The sequence below is a fragment of the Suricata suricatta genome, chromosome 9, assembly GCF_006229205.1.
Source record: "Suricata suricatta isolate VVHF042 chromosome 9, meerkat_22Aug2017_6uvM2_HiC, whole genome shotgun sequence".
In the NCBI taxonomy this organism is placed as follows: Eukaryota; Metazoa; Chordata; class Mammalia; order Carnivora; family Herpestidae; genus Suricata; species Suricata suricatta.
In genome coordinates this window covers 17,473,806-17,497,071 of record NC_043708.1, presented here as the reverse complement: position 1 = coordinate 17,497,071, position 23,266 = coordinate 17,473,806, and the positions used below count along the sequence as shown (strand labels likewise).

Sequence of the window (23,266 nt, the reverse complement as noted above, 5' to 3'; positions counted from 1 at the left end):
AAGACATCCCAGATTGTGGCTGTAAGTAACTTCACTTTCCTCACCCACAAGATATCTAACTACTAAGAGATTTGTCCCCTTATGAATATCCCAGTTTTGGGGCACCTGGGTGGCTCAGTCAGTTATGCCTCTGACTTCGGCTCAGACTATGATCTCACATGCATTGGGCCCTGTGCTGACAGCTCAGAGCCTGGAGCTGGCCTTGGATTCTCTGTCTCGCTCCCTCTTCCCCTTCCTTGCCTGTGCTCCCTTTCTCTCTCATAAATAAACATAAAGGATGTTTTTTTTTAAAGAATGTCCATTTTTCTGGGCATCCTCAAAATAGTGTCTCACATGAGTAAACAACTTGTCCACTGTAAATCATGGTACAGGGTCTGCTCTATTCCTCTCCTCTTGCTTTTATGTTTACTAGCCTCTGCTATGCCTGTGTAGCCAAATGCTAAAAACCTCCAGCCGCTGCCCATTATGTTACTTCCAATGTTTTTTTCCTAAGGATGTTAATTCACGTGGTATAGAAGGCATCTTCCATGTATGTCAAGGAACTCCAAGATATGTTGAAGTACAAGATAATGATGGTTTGTATGAAAGAATAGAAGAATGGCCCCTTCTATAATTAAGTTTCATATTTTATGAGTATCTAGCCACAAGCACAGTTGACTGTCAGTCAAGGTGACATACACTTTGTTGAATGGTGAAGTCAGCTTCTGGCTCTTTCTTCGCTACTGGAGGAAATCATATCTAACCCAAGGCTGGCCTTGAAACACATATTTTCTCACATCTTACTCAGTCTCCCTCTATTAGCATCATTTTCCAATACCAAACTCTTTACTTTTCCAATTTTTCAAAGAAAAAAATGCCTTCACATGCCAGTAAACGAATAGAGATACAGGGGAAAAGACATTCATGTGCCAGTAAGTTTGTATGAATTAGCATCTTGGATCAGGTAACTCCATACATACATATTTATACTTAATAATACATGTATTTATAGTTTCTCCTCACACTCTTTATATTATACCTTCAGTTATACATAAAGCCTTTTCCTTATTGCTCATATCATAAAACTTATAATTTCCTAAAAATACGCTCACAAGATTTCATGGAAGGAGGAAGATGGCATTTCAGATAAATGACTCATTTTCAAGAGAGAAAAGGTATCAACAATCAACATGTGAGAAATATTTTATTTGACAGATTTATTGAATTCATTGGTTGCCTTAGTCAGTGTATTAGCTAACTGTGACTGTGTAACAAATAACCTCAACACATAATCATTTAAAACAATAAACATTAACTACAGAGGGCAAACTCATAATTACCAGAAGGGAGGTGGGGAGGAGGATAGGTTAAATAGGTGATGGAGATTAAGGAGTGCACTTGTTGAGATGAGCAATGGGTGTTAGGTGGAAGCACTGAATCACTATATTGTACACCTGAAATTAATGTTATGCTGTATGTTAACTGTAATTTAAATAAAAACTTAAAAAACAAAACAAAAAATATTTATTATTGAGCTATTTCTGTGGGGCAGGAATCCAGGAGTTTAGCTGAGTGGCTGTGGCTTCAGTTCCCTCATGAAATCACAGTCTGGATCCTAGTAAAGACTGTAGTCATCTAAAGGTTTGACAGGGCTGGAAGATATGTTTCCATGACGGTCCAGATGGTTCCAACATGGTTGCTGAAAGGAAGTCTCTTTTTCGTCCTATATGTGTCTTTCCATAGAGCATCCTCACCACTTCTCCATCAGTGATTCAGCCAGGAAAAAGCAAAAAAGAAACCATGATGCTTTTCAGGATCTTGTCTCAAAAGTCAAATGGCATCACTTCTGCCACATTCTCTTTAATTAGAAGACAGTCTGGCCCACATTTAATAAGAGAGTAAGAATTAAGCTGCACTGTTTCAGAAGAGGAATAGCAAAGGCTTTTTCATATATTTTAAAACACCACAGGAGGAATATGTAAAGTATTTGACAAACGCTCACTCAGAAAAAAAAATGTGGACAAGACTGGATGAATCCAGGCTTCCATCATTGGAGATTCTAAGATACTTTGGGGAAAAGAGGAAAATATCTTTTTTTAATGTTTTATTTATTTTTGAGAGAAAGAGAGAGAGAGAGAGAGAGAGAGAGAGAGAGAGAGAGAGAGAGAGAGAGAGAGAGGGAGGAGAGAGGAGAGAGAGAGACAGCATGAGCAGGAGAGGGTCAGAGAAAGGGAGACACAGAATCCAAAGACAGGCTCCAGGCTCTGAGGTGTCAGCACAGAGCCTGACATGGGGCTCTAACCCATGAACTATAAGATCATGACCTGAGCTGAAGCTGAACGCTCAACCAACTGAGTCATCCAGGCGCTCCAAGAGGAATATATCTTAATTAAATAGATATTGGATGTGTTTTTGATACATATAAAAGGTTTTAGCCTATTTCAAGGTCTTTACTTGGCTGAAATAGAGATAGACTCTATTCTCAATCCCTTTTTCCTTTTTGTTGTGGTTATTAGTATGTCCACATTTGCATTTCCAGTAAATGATGAAAAACTTCATTTCATTCTTCATTAAAATGATAGTGTCTATACTGGGAAATGGAATTTTGGAATGGCCTGGACAGACTACAGACACATACATGATTCTCGGACCAAGAAGTCATAAATATGGCTGTACTATATTGTCATTGGCAGGACAGTTCAAAGTACCAAATGGCCTAGGGAAACATTAGAATGCAAGGAAATATATACTAATATAATATAAGTTATATTATGATAAAAATCTGTTCTATCATTACATCTTAGGGATCAACTGTAACATCGACAACAACAAAAATGAACTATTTCAATTTTTTCTTCAAGATCAGCAGTTTAATGTGTAGGTGCAGGATGGATATTAGACATCTGGCTGAGCAAGAGTAAATATTGACAGTAGCAGCAGAAGCAGCACATTTTTATATTAGCAATTCAAATTTAAGTATCAGATTAGTGTGGTGTTGGAATATGTTTGGAGGCCACAACTTTTCTCAATCTTCCTTTTTTAAGCAAAATAATATGGTGTTTCTCAGTGTGTATATGAAAATATGCCACTCAATGGTATTAAAAGTACTTGATGTTCAACCATAACTTTTGTATCATTTACAAAATAAAGATTCATGTAAGTCATGGATCTAATAGTATGTTCTAAAGTTGTGGTCCCACTGCCATTATTCCAACTATAACTCAGTGATGTGATGTGATGTCAGCATATAGGAGAAGCTCCGGCTTTTATCTACTCTAATTCTACCTCTGTAACATTTAAATTGTGACTTGTTTTCAGTTTATCACTTAAATATAACCTATGAGATACATTTAAAAATGACTCGTTATCAGATTCAATTATATGATGGCAAATCCTAATCTTCCTTCTTCTATCAAACAGATAAGGCATTCCATTAACAGAGACTTTAGGAAGAGCCATTTCAAAATAATTTCTCTGTATCTGAATTTAATAATTACTCTTTAAGAAGTTACCTGAACTTACAAGGACCCATTTTTATTTTTTCCCATACAGCCTCAGTATTGGTGAGCTTTACCTATGTAAGAACTTAGTGATTAAAGCAACCACCACCATGTATTTGACTCATAATTCTTTGGGTAAGGTGGGTAATTCTTCTAGAATGAACTACCTCAGTTGATATATGCTGAAGTTGGTCATGTGGCTGTGGATATTTGAAAGGTCATCTGAAGGATGGAGAATCTAGGATGGTGTCACCCCTACGCAGGTGGCAACTGACAGCCAGCCACCTGGGGCAACTGAGGGGACTGTGCACATGTTTCTCATCATCTAGTAAAACAGTCTGGGCTTCTTCAAATGGCTGGCCCGGGTTTTCCACAGCAGCAAGAGAAGGAAGCTACCATCTGCCATCATGTCTGGAATGGCTCCTCACGCAAAGCATGTGACATGGCTGATGTAGACACAAGGAGAGATAGCCTCCACTTACTGATAGGAGGATCTCTTCCCAATGCAAGGGTATGAAAAGAAAAGAATTTGCAACATTGTTTACAGTGTACAATGACCCTGTCATCTCAAACTTTGTTAAGAGCACAGTGGTTGGTTAGGTTCACAGAATAGGTGTAAGTAGCATGTAATAGTGAAATGACCATAAGCTTTAGATTCAGAAAAATGATGTGACCATTCATTCATCCATTCAAACATTATACATGCATTTGGATATGTAGATTATTCCAAACAATTCATTCAACAATCATTGATTCATCAAATGTTTACTGAGTGTCTCTTATGTTCTAGGTGCCATTCTGGGCACTAGAGATTTGGCAGAAAGCAACACATGATAAAGAAGACAAAGTGCTGCTCTCATGGAATTTGCATTCCACACAGACCAACACACATACACATACACATACATGTAGCAGAAAATTTTTAAAAAGAAGAATCAAAATAATTTATTTGACATAGAAGATCAGTGAAAACCTTCTTTGAGGAGGTGACATTTCATCTGAAACCTGACCACAGGGAAGTACTTATCCTTCAGAATGGAGACCCTAGCATAGGAAGTAGAGGAAACATCAAGTTCAAGATCCTAAGGCAAGGACGAGCTTAATATTTCAAAGAATAAAAGGAGACAAGTGCCTGGCCAGAACTGTATGAACAAGGTAAAGGTTACAGAGAATGATACATGTTCATTTTCAGTTACTAGAGGCATAGTCTATGAATCAGGAGGGTCAAATATGGGTCATAGGTAGGTACGTCCCCCTAACCCTTTGGAATTTATGCCCTATGGGAAAAGGCAGAGCTAGAGCAGGACTAGAGTGGGATCCATTATAGCACAAAGTCTAAGAAAGTGAAATTTATTACCAGTCTAAGGGTGTAGTTCCTGCCTATAAGGATTTCATAATGTGGCTGAGGGAATATTATTTTAAATACATCATAAAAAATGCCTGTTGAGAAATATACAAATAGTGCTTGACTGATAAAAAAGACATTATATTGTTTATAAGTTATAAGTAAGAATATTTACTTCATAGGGGTATTCTATAAACACTCATAGCAAGACCTAATACATGTTATATTCCTTCCTTTAAAATGAACAAATAGGGGTGCCTGGATGGCTCAGTCAGTTAAGTGTCAGACTTCAGCTCGGGTCATGGTCTCATGGTTTGAGCCTAACAAGAGGCTCTCTGGCCTCAGCACAGAACCCACTTCAAATCCTCTCTCTCCCTCTCTCTCTCTCTGCCTCTCTCACACTCATGCAACACATGTGTACACACACTCAATTTCTCTCAAAAATAAATAAACATGAAAAATAATAAGAAATAAAAATACATACCTTACACAATGTCAAGCCCAACAGGAATCATAAAAGAAGGTTTTATAAAATTTAGCCATTGCCTTCACTCCTCAAACCTGGTCTTTAACGTAATAATTGGATGTCTGGCTCCAACTGAAATCCACACCTCACTATCAGAAACACAGATGTCAGCTTAATCTCTTTATATTACACAACTGTCCAATATTTCAGATCACACTTGCCAACGTTAGTGTGAAATATCTATTTATGATTACATTTGTAAGATATGGATTCAATCTCTCTTTGATTATCTATTACAGCAGTAGTGTGATTGAAAAACTACATGCCAAGAAAAATTATCTAATTTATGATGTATGTTCAAATGCTACAGGAAAATGTTTCATTATTCCACAAGGAAGGTGAGCACAATTTTACAAAGTAATAAGGTCAAAATTTTAACTGATCTTGAGCAATCATTCTTTTTATTTAAAAAAATGCAAGCATATTATTTATTTTCGTTCAGTCTTGCTTGTTTTTAAAACTTAAAAAAACAATTTGAACTTGAATCTAATTCCCTATTTTTTTAAGGAGAATGACTGATTCAATAGATTTTTGAGTCTCAAATCTTGAAATCATTTCTTGGTAGTCATCAAATGTTCTCTGAACCAAAATCACTGGTGAAAAACTTGAAAAACATGTTTTCTTGTCACGATGTCTTTCCCTCCCATTCTCTCTATCGTGCTTCCTATAGCAATGTGTCTCGCTCTTCTCCCCATAAACCTTACAAACACACACGATACAGAAACTATTTATAAACACACAAATCATTTCCCTTCAGTGTTCTGCAGACTAAAATAATAACTCATCAAGAATAGCTTAGACAAGCAGTTATTTGCAGGGCTCAAAGGATCATGTCTACTAAATGAAGATGATTTCATTATGTCATATGGAAACTCATTTCCAATTTTGCAGTATTGTTATATTAATTAATATTTATTCAGTTTTTGGAAAAATGAGAGAAACAATCAAAGGAATATGTCCAGCAAATATTAATACCTATACCTATAACTCCATGATTACTGACATTTATTCATTCAACAAATATGTATTAGTCTCTCATTATGTCCTAAGTACTGTATTGTACGTTTGGAATAAAAGGTTGAATAAGTCATAATGGGAGAGACAGCCTTGTAAAGGATCATGAAGGCAGAAAAGATGACCCATCTTTCTCTTGCTGGGGTTGGGAGTATCAGTGAAGGTTTCACACAGGAATGAACAGAGACTTAAAGAACGAATTAAAGGTTTACTGGTTTACAAAGAGAGAAATAAACAAGGACATACCTGAGCCTAAACATGAAGGTATGAAATGCCCTTGAGCAACCTGGTCCAGCAAGTGTTTTGGTTTTACTGAATCTCAGGTCTTTGTAGAGCAATGATAGGAAATAAGGCTCTAAATATTGGGATGGGCCAGTGGCAAAACAACAACAACAACAAACAAAAACAATCAAACAAACATGTATGCCAAATTAAAGAGTTTAAAATTAACCTGTACCATATGAAGAACCATTAAAGAGTTCTAAGTAGGGGTGTGGTTGGGAAAAAATCATTTGGAAACAGCATAGAAGATGGATTGATCAACAGAGAAACAAATGAGAAAGCTCCCCTGTTAGAGCATCTGAAGGAAATTTACATGATAGGGGGATGGGATAGGCTTCACAGACACAGAAAAGTAGCACAAATCATGCTCCTAAACAGGAGTCCCACATATCTAGTGACTAGGGAGACCATATCACTGTTGGGTGTCAACACTGGAAGTTTCTATCAGCTTTTCCATGATGATGCCCTAGAGAAATGTTGATTATTGTTTTTGTTTCCTCCATTCAGTCAGAAATACATTTCACTTTATGAACCATATACAAGTTTCTATAACTCTCCATTGCCCAACCTCTACACTCTTCACACACATCCATGGTTCAAAGGAAATGTTTCATAAAACTGTCATCCTTAGTCCATGAGAGCCATTTGAACATTGCCAGTTCTTTCATTGCTGTGACGTAGAAAATACACATAAGCCCTCCTAAGCTGATTGCATAACCCTCTGCTAGATGGTGATCAGCAGTCTGAACAACACTTGTTTAGAAAAGAAGAGCATTCTAGATCACTTGAGTTAAGAGCTGCCTGTGCCCAGGTCCAGCCGCAAGTAAGCTGGCTTGAAAGATTGCTAGAGAAACAGATTTGGAGCAGTTAGCCTACTCATTCAGCAGCCCCTGATACCAAAGAAAAGCCACTATTTCTCAATTAATGATACTCTATCTATAGTTAATATATCACTAGCTACCAAAGTATCAGTGGTTCCAAAAACACATATTCTGTTTCTAATAAATCTTCCCTGGGTATATCAGAGCATTGAATTTTAAAGTAGTTTAGCACTAATTATACAGCTACTATGTGTTACATGAATAAGATCAAGTTTTAATTGCCTTAATTACAAATTAATTTTTGTTTATATCACTTGAAAAATAGCTCCAAATACATGATTTGTATATACATCTATGCATATACGCTATAGATATTTTCAACATGCAACTATGAAATTCATTTCTACCCCCATAAACACAAAGATTCATTTTTACCAGGTAGTCTTATTCTATGCAAAGTTGGTTTGTTTATTGTCTTCTTGTAATGCTGCAAATAGATAACATCAATTATTCTGTTCTTCCACTAGAACACCAGGTGTTCTAGTAGTAGATCGTCTGGAAATATTCTTCAACCATAAGTTTCTCTGTATCCATTAAAAGTCTATCCTTGTACTTACATGTAAGCTATAAAAAGTTTTTTCAACCTGTTTATATATTGGAAACTTTTCACTCCCTTCCATAAAAAAAAACATTACCTATGTACAGAAAATAAAATACCTTCGTGTTTATGAATAACCACTCCTCATTCTTGCCTACCCCAACATATACATCTATTTAGTTGGTTAGTCAGTCTGAAGGCTGAATATGATTTAGACTATGTCTATTCTGTAAACATTTTTTTGGTTTTAATTTATGATATACCTGTATAATGGCTTAGTAGTTTAGACCATGGATCTGTAATCAGACAACTAGAAATTCTGTACCTTCTTTTGGCCAAACTTAATTAATATTAACTATTAATTTTCTAATTAATAATAAGCTACATTCATTGTATGTTAAAAATGGAGATAATAAGAGTATCAGCTATGGAATCATTATGAGAATTGAATAATACATTGCCTATAAAGTACTCAACACAATGTTTTTCATATGGCAGGTGTTTATTAAATGTGAGCTATAATTCTTGTTACAGAAATGTGTGACCTGAGTCCCTTGGCATAATATGCCTCTAAATGTGTTACCTTCCACCTTTCAATTCGCTCTGCCATTGAAAAGTCTGAATGAGCTGCTGGAGTTCACATGACGACTAAAGACTGGCGATGGGTTCTATCATTGTGTTAACTATCTAAAATAATTTTTAAGTATGTCTTTACCCATTACCAGGATTTATTACTTATTTCAGAAATATAGCTCTGAAAATACGTATACTGCAATTATATCATGTGTTTTCTCAGTGTGCTCATTCTTCATCATTATCAGGAAGTAAAAACTTTGCAAACCAGCAAACCTGACATACATACATACATACACACATGCATACATAAATAAATAGAAGCTTATCCAATGTATTGATTTTCTACTGAAAACTATTGGATTCACCAGTAATATTTTCTGTAATAGAGAAATACAGCTTAGAACACTTAAAATTATAATAAAAACCTGTGGTACTCTGCTTAAATTCTTCAAGTTCATTGAATCTACTATCCAATTACTAGAAGTACAGACATACTATCTCCAAATAAAAGTTTGATTTAGAATATGGTATATTTGAGGAATATTTCCATTGTAATTATTATCTTATATTCCTAGAAAAATTGTTATAGAAGCGAATGGATTTCTAACATAAATTCTATCTCTACCACCGTGACTCATATTTTGTTTTGTTTTGTTTTGTTTTGTTTCTTCTTTCCCTTTTGGTTAATATTTAGTTATTCATTTGGTAAAACTTAACTACAAACAGAACTTCAACTACAGCTTAAAATTCCCAGTTCTCAAAGTCAAAGGTTTTGTAGGTAGTTCCAGAAGCTTTGGCATTGCAGTGTTCCCTAAGAGGACCTCAGGGGGAACTCCACAGGAAGACACAGGAGAGAGTCCTTCACCTTTAAGCATGAAGCTAGTGCCAAATTTACTTTAGTATATACTGAGTAATGATCTCAAATCCTTCTAAAATCCATTCATATTACCTCTTAATTTAAAAGCATATATGATTCACCATGTGGAATAGTATTTCCTAGTATTTGTTCCTAATCTCCAATTTCAAATAAAAACTGTAAATTCTTATTCTAAAAATTCTGACTTTTAAAAATCTGTGAATTCAGTGGACCTTAGATTCAAGGACTTACTCTTCCCCTGACCTATGCTCTTGTCATTCCTCTGTGGCTCAACTGCTTCTTCAATAAAGCAAAATCATTATATTCTAATCTTACATGTTTGTCAAGAGACATAAATGAAGAAATAAATGCCTTACTAAAAAGTGCATACAGAATAACTATGAATATTATTATGACAATTTTTTCATTTAAAACCTCAATAATTTATTACATATTTTCAACTTTATAGACTCTTTTTAACTTTATAGTGGGGCATCCTAGCTCCCATCCTACCTACTGCACACTGCTTTGCATCCCTTTTCCTTTTTTTATCTTCTTGAAATGCAGAAACCATAATTGCACACACCATTACAGATGTATGTGTGTAACCTACCCCTCACGCCAACAGGATAATACCTTTGTTTCCAGTGTCTTTCTTGACATTGTCCCATAAATTGTTGCCACACTTACACAGTCATAGGTAGAGCTGAAATGACTGGGGAACAATTAGCTCGATTTCAAAGACATTTCTGGTTCCACTCCAGTCATTGGGATAGGCCAAGTTACGCAATGACAGATCAAGACAACATAGGGGATAATAAAGACTCAGCAGAGGCAAGGCAAATGCTCTAAGTATGAACTATGAGCCAAGAATAGGAATCAACACCTCAGAGACCTTTTTTTAATGCATATAATTTTAAGTGTTTCATTTTTTACCATTTTATGCCGCATTAGCTGATGCTAAAAGTCATCAGGTATTTTACTGCTCACTCACCCAGATACTTAGAATGTTCTTATAATCTATTCTTACAAGACTGATTCTGCATTTCTAAAAACTGGTCAAGGTCAAGTATAAACTCAAGAGATTTCACTAGTTTTTCAGCCTACCTGGAATGTAATTTAAAAGATATTTATCAATACTTACCTTCAGTGTTTATAATTCCATACACAAACAAATACAGTACTAATGCTATCCTTTATCTAAATCATGTCCATAAAAAAATCAACAAAGCTGCTCCATTCTGCAAATATTCAATTTTTTAAAACTTACCTTTAAAGAAGAGCATTATAGCATATATTTGCAAGTATAAGCAGATCAGATATCCCAAGTCATGTTTATCTAGGCACAGACACCCCTCCCCAATGCCAAGTGAGTTAAGGGGAGAGCTTTCTCTTAAGAAAACAAAGTGATCTTCTGTATAATAAATCATAATTATAACAGGGCTCACAGAATCTGTTAAATTGCTAGGACTAAGAGAAAGTAGTCTTTGGCATCAAATCTGTCTGAGATTGAATCTTGGCTATCAACTTAATCAGATGACTACTTCAGAAAGTCAGGAACCTCCCTGATCATTTGCATGGCCACATTAACATTACCAGACATACCAATCTTAAAATATTTCTCCCCTTTTTATTAACTTTCTTTTCTTTGCCTACAGGTTATTTTTAAACCTAGCCTGCTTACTTTTACCACTTTTTATTTTTAACAATTCTTCTATAATCATCCTCAGAGTAGTCTCTAAAGTTTGCCTTCCTGTTTGCTTGCACAGAGTTTTCTCCATTCTTCAATTTGTTAGGAATTTTCAGCTTATTCTCTCCTTCATGAAACATGTAAGTTTCCTCAAGAATCTTGTCCTCTGTACCTGTCTGCTTTGCTGTTGCATCACGTCAGACCTGCTTCTTCAGCAAGTGCTCCGAGATGCGTGCCTCTCTTCCCGCCATGATGCCCCAGTGACAGACCACCCTGCCCAGCAAGGTGAGATCTTAGGAAGGGTTTTTACTTGAGGAGCACCTGGGTGGCTCAGGTGGTTGCGTGACCTACTTCAGCTCAGGTCATGATATCACAGTTCATGGGTTCAAGCCCCGCATCGGGCTCTGTGCTGACAGCTCAGAGCCTGGAGCCTGCCTCAGAATCTGTGTCTCCCTGTCTCTCTGCTCCTCCACTGCTCACGCTCTGTCCCTTTCTCTCTCTCTCTCTCAAAAAAAAATAATAATAAAAATAAAAACATTAATTTTTTTTTAAAAGAAGTGTTTTTACTTAAACTTGTTAGTCTCACATCAGTTTCTTAAGTGATGGAACAAAATGCAGTATGTACAACAAAACCCAAACAGTGTGCTATGTGGTCACTCTGCCTTAAGTCAATTGTTATTTTCCTTGAGTCTGCAACATTACTTTGATAGAGTCCTTGACCCTAGTAATGACAACTTTATAAAGATATCTACATTTTTAACAATTCTGAAGAGCCTAGGTGAACTTTGACCTCCACAGCAAAGGGCTGTCTGTATTCAAGGTCTTTCCTTAAAATGACTCCTTTGGGGGAATATAGCACCTGCATTTAGACCAACTCATCCTTGACTAGGTCTACCCAAATTCAACCATATTTTAGGTGGGTTAAGGTCTTCCTGTATGTGGTTTATAAAGCACTGGCTTAAATTTGTAGCAAATCTCATTTTACTATTGCCACTCTTTAACACTCTCCCATGACCACTCCCCCACAATATACATTAGTGCCGGATTTGCCCTACACAACTCAAGAGGGTGCTGTTGTCATAGAAAAAAAAAATCTGTACACACCTTTGTCTATGGAGTTGGCATGGCCAGTTCAGCCATTTTCTTCACTTTGTTCATATGTTGCCATGCTGTACCACCTCTCCTGTCCCACCTTCCACTCGCCCTCATCCTACACACTATATCTGTGCCATGCTACACTTCTTTGTTCTAAATGTGCCATGCTTACTGTTCTGTGACTTTGAAGTAGAGCATGGCTGGTACTGAACAGAATGTTGTCATCATCTTCTCTGCCATTTCCACATAGTCTTTCAGGTTGATTCATTTCCTTTGTGAGGATGTCTCCAGAGAGATCAGTAGTCTTTCCAATCCTCTCTGATCACCTTATGTCTAAAGCAAATTTGCATTTGTTTCAGCGTTTGTCTGTCTCCCACGGACTTTAAGGTTTGTGAGAGTGGGATGTGCCGCATTCATCTCTGACCCACAGTGCTTGGCATGGATCAGACACAAGGGAGCCCCGAGGGAACTAATACGGCAAACTCCAGAAACAGGCTCTTCTAGTTTGACTGTTGGCTCCAGCCTCCCGCACTTATACACTGTGTTACTAAACCTCTCCACGATACACTTTCAATAGCAAAATTGAGTTTGCAGTAGTATCTACCATATAGGGTCACTGAGATTAGTAAAGGAGTTAATACATGTAATGTGATTAGAATGGTGGTAATATTAGTGCATTTGAAATATTAATTCTTAGGAATAATATCGCTATGATTATTATACTTTTTGTAGTATTACCTCTTTCATAATACTGCCAAAGGGTAGTTCTCAAAATCTGGAATAGATAAGAACTATTAGAGATATGCTTTTAAAACTCAGAATGATGGGCTTTGGGGTCTGCATTCTTACAAATAGTTAATTTTTAGACACACTTCCAATATTGTGATGATTAAGGGGATCAAAAAATGCCTTGAGTGATTTTGAAATTCTAAATTATCATAATGCTTATGTACATACACACCATTCAAATGAGAAACGCTTTTTCCTAGATAATCCTCAGTGTCAAAAATTTAAATTTACCTGAAATTACACACATTTGGTTATTTTAAATCTATATTTGGTGTCTACCATTTATAACAGTAATAGTAGCATCTCACACGCTTATTTGAAACACTTTGCAATTTTAATTCACTGTTTTACTTGTCTTTTTTAGTGATACTAAACATCTTTCATAGAGATAGTCACTCAATTAAGCAACAACAAAATGAAATTAATTTTTGAAATGTTGATGATAAAGTACATAAGAAAAAAAATCAATAAAAATCACCATCTTGCAAATTTTCTTTCATCGTAGGTAGGAAAATAAATTATCCTCCCCAATATTTATTTTTTAGTTGAAGTTTTGTAAAAGTCTGCCTTCACTATATATTATATTGAAGGCAAGAGTTGTTTACTTTAAAATGTTGTATTACCAAGTGTTTTTAAGGGAGATGGGATTTGTAAAGCCTACAATTTGGAACAACTTTGGACAGAACTTCATACTGGTTTTTATTTGGCATATAAAACCTAGTATAAAACTCAGACAAAAATACTCCCCCCAAAATATATAGACACTATGACTAAAAAGCTTTTTAATCAAACACCCACACATCTGAGTGTTTGTTCTGTTATTGTATGCTTATAGGAATGCCTATTAGTAATTAAATAGAAAATATGAGGAAAGAAAAATGTAAGTTCAACATAATGACTGAGAAGCACTTTTAATACATGCAATAGGTTGCTTCTGAGCCAAGACAACAGTCTCAGGCCACAGCTTCTTCCTGTAGACTCTCTGCGGCAGCCACATGCAGAAACGATGAGGAAGTAGGCTGCAGCACGAGTAGGAAAAAAAAAAAAAATCCCTGTTGGGAAGTGATGGGCCGAACTTAATATTAAGCCCTAATTTCTCTACATTGAATTTTAATTTAAAATTATTCACTTAATACCAAGAGGCATATTCAAATATCTAAGAGCTGGGAAATATAAGATAGAGTATGTGTAACTGGAACAAATTAACTTTCATAGAAGTTGGTGTTACTCTGTTTGGCACCCTATTTTAGGTTCCACCTTATTTGGCTTTTGTTCCGAAGAGCATCTTTAAAGACAGGATCCATCAGAGTCTTTTTCCTTTCAATACATATGGTTTTAGCAACTGCTACATGCTGTGCACTGTTGTAGGTGCCAAGAAAGAGAAAAGGCACAGGCCCTGTGGTCACGGAGCCTACATACCAGTGCTACAAATACCTATTAATATGATAATACTTGAAAAGACATGTGATTCGGTGAAAGACGCTATGAAGGAAACAAATTCAGGATAAAGAAATAAAGGAAGAGTAGCAGGCAATATGTTGGGAAGGGGATTCTGGACCACCCAAAGAAATGTCATTTTATCAGAGATAAAGTAAAGGAATCAGTCTTGTACCTATCTGCAGGGAGAGCCTGAAGCTATGTGACTGCTTAGAAGGAGGCAAACAAACTAGAAAGTGGGAAGGTCCAGAATAAGACATGTTTGTGAAGTTCAAACTTTGACTTTTCTATTAGCTGCCCCTGGCCATTCTAACTACTTTGAAACTTGGAAACATTAATCACCTTCTAGTTTTACACTTTCTGTCTCAAAGGCATAAATTTTATCTTCTCTTGTTCTTTTAATAATTTGCCAAAAATAATTACAAAATCACTACATGATTTCTGGTAAAAAATTAAAATTATGTAACAAAGTACCCCTTTGTTCCAGGCCAAACTCATCTCCCATTTTATAAATAAATGCTTCACTTACTTTTCATACTTTGTTACTATTCATTTTTTTTCCTTGCTTTTATAGGCATACCTATACATAGGGCAAGATATTTGGAAAGTTTGTGTGTGTGTGTGTGTGTGTGTGTGTGTGTATGTCAACACACACACACACACACACATACACATTTTTGCTTCATTTAAAAAAAAATTATTCTTTATTTATTTTAGAGAGAGACAGAGAGATAGAGTGTGAGCAGGGGAGGAACAGAGAGAACGGGAGACACAGAATCCAAAGCAGGATCCAGGCTCACTCTGAGCTGCCAGAACAGAGCCCAAAGCAAGGTTTGAACTCACGAACCCATGAGATCATCACCTGCGCCCCAGTCAGACACGTAACCAATTGAGCCATCCAGGCAGCCTGCCTTATTTATTTTTTTTTAATTTAAGACCGTAAGTCAGATCCATGAAGCTCTTTATACCTTAGAATTGGTAGTCATTTCCGTTCATATTCAGGGAAGAAAAATAAATCCCACTTCATAACCCCTCTTACTTCTTTGTTGTTGTTGCAATTTTTTTTTATTTAAATTCAAGTTATTTAACATATAGTGTAGCATTGGTTTCAGGAATAGAATTTAGTGATTCATCACTTACATACAACACCCAGTGCTCATCACAGCAAGTGGACTCCTGAATGTCCATCATCCATTCATCCTAAACCCCCACCCACCTCCCTCCATCAGCCTTCAGTTTGTTCTCTGTATTCAAGAGTCACTTATGGTTTGCCTCCCTCTCTGATTTTATATTATCTTATTTTTTTCTTCCTTTCCCCTCTCATTATCTGTTCTGTTTCTTAAATTCCACCTATGAGTGAAATCATGTAATAGTTGTCTTTCTCTGACTGACTTATTTTGCTAAGCATATTTCTATCTTGTTTGTTTAAAACTGAATTTACCATATTTAATCCAAATAAATACTAAAACTGAATTCATATACACCAACAAAAAACTTTATTCTGGGCATATTTCCATTGTGATGCCCCTGTGTTCATGTTGTCTTCTGACTCTAGTTACTAAACATCTACTAAAGTATTTCCTATTAGAAAATATTTGTATGTCCATGATGCTTCATGTGGCATGACCCATGACCTCACTTGCCACAACTTTCTTTCTCTTTTCCAGTAACTAGAAAATTCTGCCCTGTTTCCAAGTCGCAGTCGCATTATTTCTACAATCAACCCATGGCAGCCAGTTTTGTTTTATTCTGATAGTTACAGGCTAGAGAACAACTAAAGTAATTTTACATCTTTTGTTTGCTTGGCTCTTTAAAGTGCCCAAGGCTTTGCAAAAACAATTTTAAAATATAGTTATGGTGGTTTTCTCAAAGCGTATTTTAACATTCTCATAAATGGTTTTTGGGATTGTTCCACTGGACTAATACACAGAATCAAAAAGAAGGGATCATTTATTTTAACTTCCATGAAGACAAAGTTTGAGGTTTTAGTAGGCCAACGAGTTCTAAAGACTTCTTTTTTCTAGTTCCATGTGCAACTTACAAAAGGCTCCTACAATATTACAATTATGCTTATAGTTTCTTCCCACTACTAACTGAAATACAAAACTTATAGCCACAAGCACCCACAATGACCACAGAACGATGGTGAAGTGGCTAGTGGTCAGCAGTGATTCATCACGCCTAAAATGTTCACAATTAAACTTCATGGAGGGGAGATGGGTCTCTCTTCATAGGCAATTGTCCCCCTTTTTTCCCACTGATTCAACCATATTTTCCCTAAAATTCGCTATTTGACTCAAGTGTCTGTTGATTCAAATTAACCCAAATTAACTCAACTGTTTTCAGCCGTATTTAGAGAAATAAAAGATAATTGTTAATTTAGATTTTTTAAACCAAAAAATGTTAATATAGAATAGGGTGGAGGGAAAAGCAGAATCAAAGTATAACCCAGTAGAAAGGAAGCTATAATTATCTAACATACTGTGGCCAATTCACGTTCCAAATTATCATTAGACACCATAAAATATAAATGTTTACAGTCCTTAAATAGAAGTGCTGTGATCAGACATTTCCCCTCCTGTACGTACTTTAAAAAATAGGAAATCGAAAGAAAAACAAAGCCAATAAGGTAGAATATCCATAAACAATACCAAGAAATCACCAATCTAGCTGACCATCATGATTGTTTATCAAGACTTTAGGCTACCACAGATCCCATTAAACCAGAAAACAGTCATAATTCATACCCCCCTGCCAGTATCTCCTGTTGTCCTCCTTTGTTTTTAGTTATACATAAAATTAAAGAATCGCAGAATGTACCAGATTGCATTAGACATGTAAAGTGAACAAGTTTTCTTTCATAAACAGATTACACACAAATAAAAACTGTCACTGTATTGACTCAAAAGTAAGGACATGGTCTCATTGGATTCTCATTACAACCTTAAATGCTAAGAGTTTATAACAAATTTAGAATACCTTTCACAGTTTAAAGTAAGAGTCTGCCATTATTTGGTAGGTTCGCTAGTAGAATATTTACTGTGTCCCGCCAAAAGAATAATTAATCTGAAAATTACCAAGTTCTCTGAACAAATGGGGAAAAATAGTTTATAAGTTTTGAGTTCATCTTGCAAATATGCAAGAGTAATTTTTTAGTTGAATTAAGGATTTTAATAATTTAAGTACCCAGTATGACATCTGAAATATTTTACCTATGAAATTTTAGAGACTTTGTGAAATTTTAATTTAGATTTTGTTAATTTGATAGTATTATGATGCAGACATCTTAGAAAACTCAAGATACAACAGTTTATAAGGCCAAGCTTTCATATAAAAGCAATAAATACAAAGATTCCTTTAGTTGGTAGGAGGAGCCAGAATGGATCCTTACATCAAAAAGAGTATTTTTTTTTGACAAGCATTTGGTATTTTCAACTTTATCTTTTTTTTATTGTAGTTGACATACAAGGTTACGTTACTGTCAAGGGTTATCTTCCCTTTTTCTTTTGTTATTTTGTTATTCTATTCTATATTTGTTTCATTTCATTTACATGTACAACAAATATTTCCCCAAGAAATATATTTCGTGTTCTACACTGCTGAGGCACGTGGATACAAGAAGGAAAATAAGACAGAGGTTTCTGTACCTACATTTTAATGTAAACAAAGGAAATGTATGCTGTGGTATGTCTGAAGGTGATAAGTATCTGAGAGAAAACTAAATCAAGAGTTTGGACAGGAGGTGCAGAAGAAGGAGTTGACTGTAATTATAATTACAGTGGTATAAGGACATTCTTTGTCTCATGAGACTAAAGAATTGGTTAACTTAAACTAAGCTAAGAGTAACTGACATAGGGCCACACTTGAACAGATTCATTTCACCTTTAGAAGTACACAGACATGGATATTTATCCCACACAGCTGTTAATTACACGTGGGTTTTCCCATAATTAATTAGATATGGCCTTGACCTTTGTCTTTTCTTTGCCTCATGTTACAATCTTCGCACCAAGCCAAACCCTTTTTTTTTTTTTAATGGATTGTTGATCTCCCTTTGGTACTCTTAGTGGTATTCAATTACATTTTTCAATCTTCTTGTTTTCTTCCTTTCAGTGAGAGGCATGTAGCACTAATGTGAATTCACTATCCAAAAAATTACCCACTTTCTTACCCAATCTCCTGTAGTTGACAGGTTGCCCCATTTTCCAGCAGAACACATGCTTTTACAAAGTAGATCTTGTGTACTAAGGTTGTCATAGAGCTTGAACAGAAATCAGGTATCATATCAAACAGCTGTTCTCAAATGTGGCTTCATTTTCACATCACCTGGTTAACGTTAAAAATACAGATGCTTGGACTCCACATCAGAAGTTTCATTGGTGGTCTGAGTGGGACTAGGTATTGGTAACTTTAAATATCTCCCTAAGTGCATCCATTTGCAGTCAAGGAATATGAGAAACTGAATTGAGGCTTTTGCTCAAAATGAACCAGCAATGCCAGCATGACCTGGGACCTTTTTTTAGAACTACATAAAAGTGGGCATCATACTAGACTGAGTCAGAATTTGCATTTTTAATAAGCTTCTAGGTGATTTTTATGCATATTAAACTTTAAAAAACACTGTTCTAGATATACACTTATCACAAAGGGCCATCAGTCATGTAAGTGACTGGAACCCTGATGCAAATTGAAAAACAAAATCCATAGGAACTAATTAAGGAAAGAAGAATGTATATTACTGTTAAACAAGAATTATGAAATATTTTAAACTAAATATCACTTTACATATCAAAATACCCTGAGTTATTAATACTGATAATTTGGTTCTATTCTAAAGAATATACAGAAATTTGGTGTAGATCTTCCACCAACCTTTAGAAATACCTATGCTGGGGCCCCTGGGTGGCTCAGTTGGTTAAGTGTCCGACTTCGGCTCAGGTCGTGATCTCATGGTTCCTGGGTTCGAGCTCTGTGTCGGGCTCTGTGCTGACAACCAGCTCAGACCCTAGAGCCTGTCTTCGGAATCTGTGTCTCCCTCTCTCTCTCTGATCCTCCCCTGCTCCTGCTGTCTTTCTCTCTCTCAAAAATAAATAATTAAAAAAACATTTGTAAAAAAGGAAACACCTATTATAATCAATTTTCTCAAGTAAGCTCCTATATCATATTTCTTTTGCTTAGTTTTATTTAACTTTTATCAGAAATAAATAAAAGTAAAATTTTTATAACTATTATCATAAATTCCAAGGTAATAGAACTAGTTTTAATATTCTTCTGGTGACTGATGTTAAAATATTTGTATGTAGTTAGGGCATACAGTGTGTTATCAAAACCTTTATCCACCAAAGAAATGCCTGGAAGAATTCTTAGTGTAATCTGTCCCTTTCCAGCTCCATTTATTAGCAAAGCAAAGATGTCTGAGCAGGTGGATTTGTTAACTAAAACTGGCTCTAACACTATCTGTGTGCATTTCAATTCCTTAATCTTTGAGGAATAATGATGGCTACATGCCATACCCGACCACAATGAAGTAAAATATAAAAGAATTATTTTTCAGAACTGTATGTATTTAAACTAGGTAAATATACTTAAAATGAAATAGTTCTGTCATTTACCACAGTTCAAAACTATAATAAAATGTCCTCATGTGAAGGCAAAGTGTTACAGTCTATTACCTATTCACATTTTCTTTTTAAATGTTGAGCCATTATTAATTTAAGTAAGCCATTTCTTGGGTCCTAATTGAATGCTATAAGTTTTCATCCCCCCCACCCCCCCATGACCCTTGAGAAGTAACTGTTCTCTAAGATTTGTCATTTGTGTCTTACGTGAGCTCTTCATCACCTTCATTGATTTCAGATGAACTTTCTTTTTAACAGTGATATCTATGCCAAATCAATTTCACATCACAAATGTTTCTCTGAAATTATATCCTTCATCCATATCCCTGACTATAGGTTTACTTAATTTTTATCATAATTTACTTTCCATGTGGCCCTCATGAGATTTTTTTTTCTCATTTTCACAGTCAGGTTGTGCTTTACTGTTTGAATCTAAGAATCCTACTCAACGGTTTCTATGTCACAGGTTGCAAATCAGAACTGGCTTTGTGAATTCAAAAGTATAAAATGTCCCTAAGGGGGGAAAAAAAAACCCTGAATTTTTAGGAGATAATGAACAAAACTTCCCCCTTTTACTAATATATTTGAAATCCCAAACTTGAAATTGAGGTCTAAATTTGTTCAACATTTTAAAAATAAAAATGCTTACAACAGTTTTCAGATGCAAGCTGTCATTTTAAAAACAACTTGAAAAATTTGTCATTGTATTCCTTCAACAGTAGCCCTTTGCTACTCACTACAGAAGAGGAAAAGGGAACAGGAGCAAGAAATAGAAAGAGGGAAATTGATTTGTGGAGGAAGGGAGAGAGGTAAAGGGTGGGCAGGTAACATTTCAAAATGGGAAAGTTCAATAGTTAGAAGTGTAAATGTAAGTTAAATACAAATTCCCTTTGATTGTTGTGAGTGGGAGACAGAGGGACGCTTTAAACATCTCTGCTTCTATATAATGATGGACACAAACTACATTAAAAGAACATTACAGCTGTTTCAGGAAATTCACAGTTCAGGGTGAAATATACCATATGTCCTCCGATACCTACACACAACAGGGGGCGTTAAGACAGCTATTAGGCTGACTCCCTGTTGTGCCTAGGTACTGAAGGACATATGGTGCCTTTCACCCTTGACTAACATTTCCTTCTTTTCATTGTTTCCTGCAGCAACTTGAGTGCCTTCCGAATGTTGTTTTTCAATGGAAGGGAATTGAGTATTCACCAGCAACTACCCCCACTACAATACACACATAACGCATACGCATCTTTTTGGCCAAAGTGATTTTCTCCATATAATACACTGCACTGTATTTGGAAATACATATCCGTGACTAATCAATCTGGAGAGCAAGTTAAACATATAATAATGACGATATTTCTGTGTGGGCTGCAAAATAGAACAATGTACAATATCTAAAGTAACGCTGGAAACAGTATAGATACTGACAGAAGAAACAAACAAGATGTGGTTAACCAAGAAGGATTAGCAGAAATGGAATATAAGTAGTTCACTATTTTCTTCACCATTGAAGCAAAATGCATTTTCTCAAATTCATTCCTAATGTTCAAGAAGCTACTTTCCATGAGCCTGCTGAATCTAACAATATAAGAATCACCTATTTTTTCCCTCTTTCTCATGCAAACAAATACTACAGATATACACACAAGTTTCAGCAGGAATGACAACAGGAAAAAACGAATTGTAATATGGAAACAAACCAAATGCTCTCGTAGTCATTGTCACCTGCCTGTACTGCGGATACTTGCCCTTGTCCTCTATTTCCCAAAGTTGATATAGCTTACATATCTCTCTCAGGGAGGGTGGTCTTACCCCAACCTCAAGATTCAATCTATTTTATTTAATTCTAAGCATGGTATGTGATACAAACTGGTAAGTTCTTATGGTTTCCGCAGACACTGCTCCTGGAAGACATTGCCTCACTATTAACAAGTAAGCCCAAGCAAAGGCCAGCCTCTTCTGGATCCACAGCCTGCCTGTGGGATGCCTGGAGCTCTGGCAGCCATCTTGAATACAGGACCGTTGTTGAAGCAGTAAGAAAACAACAACAACAACAACCCAAAAAACATAAAAACCTCGCTTCGGCCCTTGCTGACATTTTGAGGCCCCAGTCAAATCATATCTAGTACCTCATACTACAACTTCTTGACACATGTTTAAATCAGTTCAACAATGTTGTGATCTTTTTTCCTTCCAAAGATATACGAACATATCTTCTGACCCTATTTGTTGAGGACTGAAGGTTAATATAATGCTCATGTAAACATGAACTTCCCCCAGATAGCCATAGCTTGAAATGTGTATATTTCATGAATATTCAGAATAAGAAATATTGTATAATGCTACTTGGTTTTTCTAGTATGTGAGACTAGGCTAATCCATTCTTTTTTGTTCATTTCTTTTACTCACAATTAGGAAATTTATATAAAGAGACAAGAGATACGCTTTGTAAATAACATTTTAAGAAAGTACATCTATCATACTTTTAACTACGTGGCTTTCAGAAATACTGCAAAACTACCATCAATCATATTTAGTTCATAATGCTTGGGCAGAAGGAGGAAAAAAACTAAAATATTTCAGCTTTCCTACTTACCCAGTGATTTAGTCCTAACTCATTTCCCTCTCACCAAATACCTAAAAATATAGTACTAAATGGAGAACGTACAGAGAAAAGGGAAAATGATAAAATGGGGAAAGGTGGTAAGAAAAATCAATTGAAGAATAAGAAAAGTGGACCGATGGGAGAGGTCAGGTAAGGCACTACCTCACAGAGACGTAAGTGAGGACCACTGCACACAGGGTATGATCTGTGTGTGGTCACCTAGGACCAAGTCCCAGGGATACCAAACTAGAACCAAGAGGATGTGTCTAGCGTGTTTTAAGGGGCAGCCCTGGTGGGGATAGAACACGAGGCAGTTTATAGTAGAAGGCAAGACACTTGGAGGAAAAGGAATGAGTTGAAATCCAAGTGCTGCTATTTTTTCTCAACGTGCACATGGTCTTGGCCAACTGACCTAAACTAACCTTCAACCGCTTACGAAGAACCCTACACAGGAAGCACCATACTTAAAGCTAAAGCAGAGCACTGTGGGAAGACGAAATGAGATCCCACACAAAACACGCAC

At 36.0% G+C, this 23,266-nt stretch overlaps 1 long non-coding RNA gene across 1 annotated transcript in view; it reads right to left on the bottom strand.

The window, feature by feature from the left end:
- Nucleotides 1–1,480: 1,480 nt before the first annotated feature.
- Nucleotides 1,481–23,266, bottom strand: part of LOC115301843 — a 33,759-nt gene continuing 11,973 nt past the window's right edge. The window contains exon 3 of the long non-coding RNA XR_003913319.1: nucleotides 1,481–1,735. This is a non-coding gene — a long non-coding RNA (uncharacterized LOC115301843). The remainder of the gene's footprint in view (nucleotides 1,736–23,266) is intronic.